The sequence below is a fragment of the Coregonus clupeaformis genome, chromosome 28 (genome assembly GCF_020615455.1).
Source record: "Coregonus clupeaformis isolate EN_2021a chromosome 28, ASM2061545v1, whole genome shotgun sequence".
In the NCBI taxonomy this organism is placed as follows: domain Eukaryota; kingdom Metazoa; phylum Chordata; class Actinopteri; order Salmoniformes; family Salmonidae; genus Coregonus; species Coregonus clupeaformis.
The window spans coordinates 17,548,168-17,555,089 of record NC_059219.1 but is presented as its reverse complement, the minus strand read 5'-3'; the positions used below and the strand labels follow the sequence as shown (position 1 = coordinate 17,555,089).

The following is a 6,922-nucleotide window of genomic DNA, read 5'->3' as shown; positions in this document are numbered from 1 at the left end:
ATGTGTGTGTATATACAGTTGAAATCGGAAGTTTACATACACCTTAGCCAAATACATTTAAACTCAGTTTTTCACAATTCCTGACATTTAATCCTAGTAAAAATTCCCTGTTTTAGGTCAGTTAGATCACCACTTTATTTTAAGAATGTGAAATGTCAGAATAATAGTAGAGAGAATTATTTATTTCAGCTTTTATTTATTTCATCACATTCCCAGTGGGTCAGAAGATTACATACACTCAACTAGTATTTGGTAGCATTGCCTTTAAATTGTTTAACTTGGGTCAAACGTTTAGGGTAGCCTTCCACAAGCTTCCCACCATAAATTGGGTGAATTTTGGCCCATTCCTCCTGACAGAGCTGGTGTAACTGAGTCAGGTTTGTAGGCCTCCTTGCTCGCACATGCTTTTTCAGTTCTGCACACAAATGTTCTATAAGATTGAGGTCAGGGCTTTGTGATGGCCACTCCAATACCTTGACTTCTGACCCACTGGAATTGTGATACAGTAAATTATAAGTGAAATAATCTGTAAACAATTGTTACATTACTTGTGTCATGCACAAAGTAGATGTCCTAACCGACTTGCGAAAACTATAGTTTGTTAACAAGAAATGTGTGGAGTGGTTGAAAAACGAGTTTTAATGACTCCAACCTAAGTGTATGTAAACTTCCGACTTCAGCTGTACATACATACGTAAGTGTGGCAAATAAATCATCCGCGGGCCGTTGTCACAAGCGTGGATCACATTTTAATTTGACTCATTGTTTAACCTGTGCTGACAGGTCATGTGACCAGCTGAGATGTATCTCCTGTGACTTTCGGGTGGCCATGTTTGACGATCATGAATGGGACCCCTCTTGTGATTACCTCTTCTTCAGGTGAGCCTCCTCTCATTGGGCCTGATGTATCTTTATGGGGTAACAATTTAAATATTGTTATTATCTTGAAACAAGTTTGAAGTTGTTACAGAAAACCACAAATCCCAAATGTCTCAGATTTGAACAGAAGAGGGCAGTGTATACCTTTTTTTTTTTTTTTTTGAACTTTGTGAAAATACACTGGAATAATCTTCATTTGATTCTTAATGTAAAAGGCCTTTTAAGTGGGGATTATGACTTTCACCTTGATTGATATCCACCCTTTCAGAGAAACGGGTAACTTTTTGCCAAAGTGAGTATGAATACACAGTGGTTTAATTTAAGACTGTTTTCAACCGTGCTCTGAGATCGGTGCATGGCAGATAGGAATTTCATAGGACAACTGGTAGTAGTGGATGGAGACAGACATTAGAAAGGTAGAAAGGCAGTCAAACAACACAGCAATGCCACCTTGGGTGCCTCTCTGGTTCAATATTGTGTTGTTCCACTGACAAAGAGCTTGCCCATGATGACACAGACTGACACTTAAGCTAAGTTAATGCAGTGAAGTGGAAGACGTCATAGTAGTAGAGCTGTAAGTAGGCAGGCGTGGGTATTAAGCACCAAGACAGGAATTACATTATTCTAGGCTACACTAATTTGATACTACAGGTGAGAGTCGACTTGAAATGCAAACTAAGAAAGACGATAGACAGAAGGGCTGTGCTCAAATGAGAGAAAAACATTTTTAAATAGAAAAACAACAAAGGCTATTGCAGCCACAATGTTGTTGGTGAAGGTAAATTATAGCACTTGGGAGCAGCGTATGCTTTGTGAACAGGCTTTCTTTCATTCTAAAAGATTCTGTAGCTAGTGCTTTTAATTTAAATGTTTTCATAGTGTAGGATCGCAGCAGCACAGCTTTGTTGAATCCAGACTTTTGTGTTGACAAAATGGAGGTAGTAGAACTAGTGAAAATCCAGTGCAAGAACAGCGAGCAGGGAGTACTCATATGGACCCTCCCACGTTGTTGTCTTCCTAGAGCATGTACAGTGGGTGATGTTCCAAGCTGGTGGGTTTTGCTGTCGGTACTATCACAGCAGTGAACCAATTATCTGTTCAGGTGGACACTTGGTGATTTCAGGCTTTGTGCTGGAAGATAGCGGTTTTACTAAGTTGCTGACGACCCAGGGCTCCTCTACAGGACATGGGGATTCATTTATCATTACATTGTGCTTGTTAAATGCAATGTAACATATTGTGCAAATGATGCTGAAATTAACGTACAGCTTTAGGATGGACATGCTTACCATCAAACTTCAATGTCCATTGTGTCTTGTCTACTTTGTCCTCCCACACAGATTATTTCCTTCAGCTGTACATTTACAGGTTAACTCTGGAATATTTGTGATGTTGCCAATCATTCCACAATCTTTCAGGGGTTCTTGGAGGCTGGTTTTGTTCCATGCACATGACCAACTTAAGTGTCAAGTACTTTGTGAATTTAGTACTACCTATCCTACCTATACCAATATTATACTGTGAGAGATATTCACCTACTGCTCATTGCTCAGCTAACCAGCCTTGTCTCTTTGTATCTCTGCAGGAACAACATGCCAGACTGTCAGAAGCTGCGGGCCAAGCTGAGGAGAAGGAAAGGGGCACGAGCGTATGCCTGCCAGTGTAGCTGGCACTCTGCTCGAGACCTCACCGACCTGAGAGAACAGCACCAGCTCAAGTGGGTCTGTGGGAAGCATGATGTGTGACATTCTTCTCTCTATCACACACACACACACCACTTTGCAGTTACTTGTTATAGACATCCCAACACATTTTTCTGCCTTGAGAATGATGTAGGTCTTTCTCTGCATTACAGTTAGTGTGTTCTGGGTTTAAAGGTAAATTAACAAGGTAGGTCTTCTGCTATCTTTAGAGATGTGATTTTAGCTAGCTCAGTTTTAAGAGCAGGTATATGCCAGACCATACTTGTGTGAAAACGGTACTTAGAAAAGACGAGGCTAAATTGTGTGTGTTTATGTAAAAAAATAAATATTTTGTAATGAAGTCATTCCATTATCTGGTAGTATTTCATATACAATGCCGTTACATGCTTTTCTGTAGCCTTTCCTCCCCTTAGTTTCTATCTCCTGTGTCCTTTGTTTATTTCCTCTTCTGACCCTTTGAGTAAAATGCATTCTCTGTTTTAAGGGATTTATGATCTTACCATTCATGTATTGTGTATAATATGAAGGTGAGGTTAGTGGGAAGTTAAATGACGCAAACCTTTCCTGTTGCATCTGTGCTACACATTTAGACATAACATTAACCATAAAAGCATTACTTCACTTTGACAATCTAGTAGTTGATACTTTATAAATGAATCATAATCAAATGAAGTAGTCTGTGGATAGTTTATTAAATATTTACTAATTCATTCATCATTAGGGAACCATAAAAAAAGCTTAACTTCCAAAGACATTCGTGGGATTTGTTGTGAAAACCCAGTCAGAAGTAGATATTTTGGATTGTAAAACATGTGCTCATATTATGTACATAACATCTGCATATGCATGTATACACTAGGCTATTCACATCAAGTCATAGTTGAATAAATGTTGCATGCAAATTGTTTGTTTTTTCCCTTGATAATATTAACACAATTTTAATTTCAAGTTTAAAAAGTTGGATGTGCATTGACTGTGCGTTGTGTGGCTCAGGTCACCTTATTAATCAATATCAGTGACAGTGTTGTTTGTTCACAATGCTGGTCATTCTGTACAGTGGAGAAGCAAAGGGGTTTAAGACCATTGGGGCAGTAACTAACTAGGTGAAAAAAAATCTGTCTGTGCCCTTGAGCAAGGTAATTAACCTTAATTGCTCTCGTATGTTGTTCTGGATAATAGCATCTGCTAAAATGTAAATGACTCCGTTTTATAGTTCTGAATTCACTGCTATGTTTGATGAAATACTAGTAATTTGTTATGTCATCGTAGTCACTATCGGAAAGAGACTGGTCCGGGTCTTCCTTCATGTTAACAGCACCAATCCCCTCTTCATCTTGGACTTCTATGTTCTCATAAAGCGCAGAGGAAGATGAGCTGCTTGAATCATCTGTATAAAAGACTCACATTACCATTTACATGCATCCACAATAGGCTACATGTTTTCAGCAATTGCATCTACAATGCCTTCAGAAAGTATTCACACCCCTCGACTTTTTCCATATTTTGTTGTTACACAGCCTGAATTTAAAAGTGATTACGTTGAGTTTTTGTGTCACTGGCCTACACACAATACCCCATAATGTCAAAGTGGAATTATGTTTGTAGACATTTTAATAAATTCATTAAAAATTAAAAGCAGAAATGTCGTGAGTCAATAGGTATTCAATCTCTTTTTGAAGATTGGTTGTTGACCATGAGTAACACAGTGGAAGCTTATGCAATGTAACTAACGATGTTAGTTATGTAACGTTAGTTAATTAGCTGCAAACGCCAGCCTTCCTAAATTGCATTGTTATTTCATCAAGCTTGCTAGCTAAATAATGTAGTTAACTAACGTTAGCTAGCGAACCCGTTAATAGTTATCTAGGTAACGTTAGCTTGCTAAAACTGTTCCTCGCTTCACATCGTCAGCACCACTGATGATACACCCAGAAAAACGATTAGTTACCGGAGTGTAACTCCAGTTCTATGAGTGGAGCGGAGCCCCATAGGGGAGCTCTGCTCCTAGTGGTTTACCCTCTGCCCTAAGGCAGCAACAGCCTGAAGCAAAATTATGCACACACCTGCAGCCAATGGGAGCACAGGTGTCCCTATAAGAGGGGACGCTTCCCCTCAATCAGCCTCCCGAGATATTATCTTCAGCGAGACTAGAGAGGGTCGGCAGGGCCTTAAGTCCTATGGGGCTCCGCTCCACTCATAGAACTGGAGTTACACTCCGGTAACTAATCGTTCTATATCGTGGAGCTCCGCCCCATAGGGGAGCTCTGCTCCTAGTGGTTTAAGGCGGAGCGTAGCGCTCCAAAATGTACTCCCTGCCGAGCCTAACACTTCCCATTAAAAAATGAAAAGGTCAAGCCTAGCAATGGCCGCAACCAATTCCCGCAGTACTGTAAAAAAAAACTCCGGGCGTCACAATATACCGCGTCATCGGTTAAAGACCCGCCCCACCTAGTTCAATGGCAATGCCAATGACTAGTGGGCAGATCACCAGAATAGAAGCTACACTAATCTGTACTAGCAGATAGATGTGCCTCAATATCCTGTGAAAACACTAGCGACCACTAATGGAATGACACCAAGTGTCACTCTACATTATGTGCACAGTAGACCACCTCACTCACTCAATGGAATCCCAGAGATTAGTAGGCAGGAACAAAATATAAGTCATACTAAACTGAACAATCGATAGATGACCTCACATTCTGTCAATTCAATACATGTCTCTACTATACTGACCCTGTCAGTCAAGAGACATGCCACAAGATATGCTTTCCATCCAAAGCGGACCTGATAGAAACCTGTGTCCATCGTCCTGCTTTTCTCTCTTCTAGCTCAAGATTCCCCTTCAGCAATGCTGAGTACAATCGAGCCAGAGAGATAGAAAGCCTATCTATCAAAAAACATGTTTTCCTAACCAAAGCGGACCTGATGGGAACCTGCCCATAGTCCTGCTTTATCCTCTCTTCCTGGCTCAAAATCTCCTTTCAGCTTTGCTGAGTACAGACCGAGCCAAAGAGTTAGAAGGCATATCTAATAGATAGAAACAGAATGTCTTCCTAACCAAAGCGGACCTGATGGACACCCATGTCCACAGTCCTGCTTTTTACCTCTCTTTCTTGCTCAAGATCTCCCTTCAGCCACGCTGAGTACAGATCGAGCCAAAGAGTTAGAAGACATATCTAATAGATAGAAACGGATAAATGGAGACGGTGTCAACCATGACGCTGCTCTACAAATATCCTCTACCCCTGTTCCTCTGAAGAGGGCAGTAGAAGCTGCTACTCCACGAGTGGAGTGAGCTCTGATACCCTGAGGCAGTTGTCGCCCCGCTGCCTCGTAAGCTGTCTCAATACCTTCACAAAGCCAATGAGACAATCGCTGTTTTGAAAGTGGTCTACCTAATGCAGCCGCACCGTGACACACAAACAGCTGAGGCGATGACCTAATCGCTGCTGTGCGCTCAACGTAACACGCCAAAGCGCGCACTGGGCACAGACAATGAAGCTTTTCCTCACTCCTCTCCCCATGAGGAGGGGGAGAAAAAGCCCACAACTCCACGGTCTGTGATCTATATGCATTGCTAATAACCTTCGGCACAAACGCCGGGTTAGGACGTAACACCGCTCTGCTCAGATTGCCATTAATGGCAAGGCAGTCGGGTCTCGTCGACAGGGCACACAAATCACTGACACGCTTAGCGGTAGTCAAGGCGAGCAACAGTGCCGTCTTGATAGACAGCATCTAGAGGGGTATTTGATTCAATGGCTCGAACGGCTACTTACATAGCGCTTCGAGTACCAAGGCCAAATCCCACTGGAGCAGCGTGGCTCTAGGCATTGGCCTAAGCCGCCGCGTTCCCAATAAGAAACGTTTCACTAAAGGGTGGCTGAACACGTTCGTTCTGCCAAACCCCTCATGACCAACTGAAATTGCCGCTGCAAACACTCTAATGGTGGAGGGCGATTTCTGCTTATCAAACATAAACTGCAGAAAAGAGAGCACACTCTCAACCTGACAGTTCATGGGGTCCACACCTTGTGTGTCACACCATCGTGAAAAAACGTTCCATCTGCTGGTATACATCCTAGAAGTGGAACCGGCTCGTGCACCTTGTATGGTTCTGATCACTGCATCAGATAACCCACGGCGCCTCAACCTGTCCCATTCAGGAACCAAGCCTTCAGTGGTTGGCCGATTATGGGCCACTGCCCTATTGAGCCTCCCGCCTGGGTCAACGCGTCCCGTCGATGTGGAATTGGCCAAGGTGGCGCAATCAACATCTGACTCATCTCCGCAAACCACGGAGCCCCCGGGCGATCGGGCGCTATCAGTATCACTGA

At 42.5% G+C, this 6,922-nt stretch overlaps 1 protein-coding gene and 1 long non-coding RNA gene across 3 annotated transcripts in view; both read left to right on the top strand.

The window, feature by feature from the left end:
• LOC123482132 overlaps positions 1-806 on the top strand; it is a 2,035-nt gene extending 1,229 nt beyond the window's left edge. Inside the window, exon 3 of the long non-coding RNA XR_006657566.1 lies at positions 784-806. This is a non-coding gene — a long non-coding RNA (uncharacterized LOC123482132). The remainder of the gene's footprint in view (positions 1-783) is intronic.
• Positions 1-6,922, top strand: part of LOC123482131 (protein C8orf37 homolog) — a 29,233-nt gene that overhangs the window by 1,981 nt on the left and 20,330 nt on the right. The gene's annotated exons all lie outside the window — the stretch shown is intronic.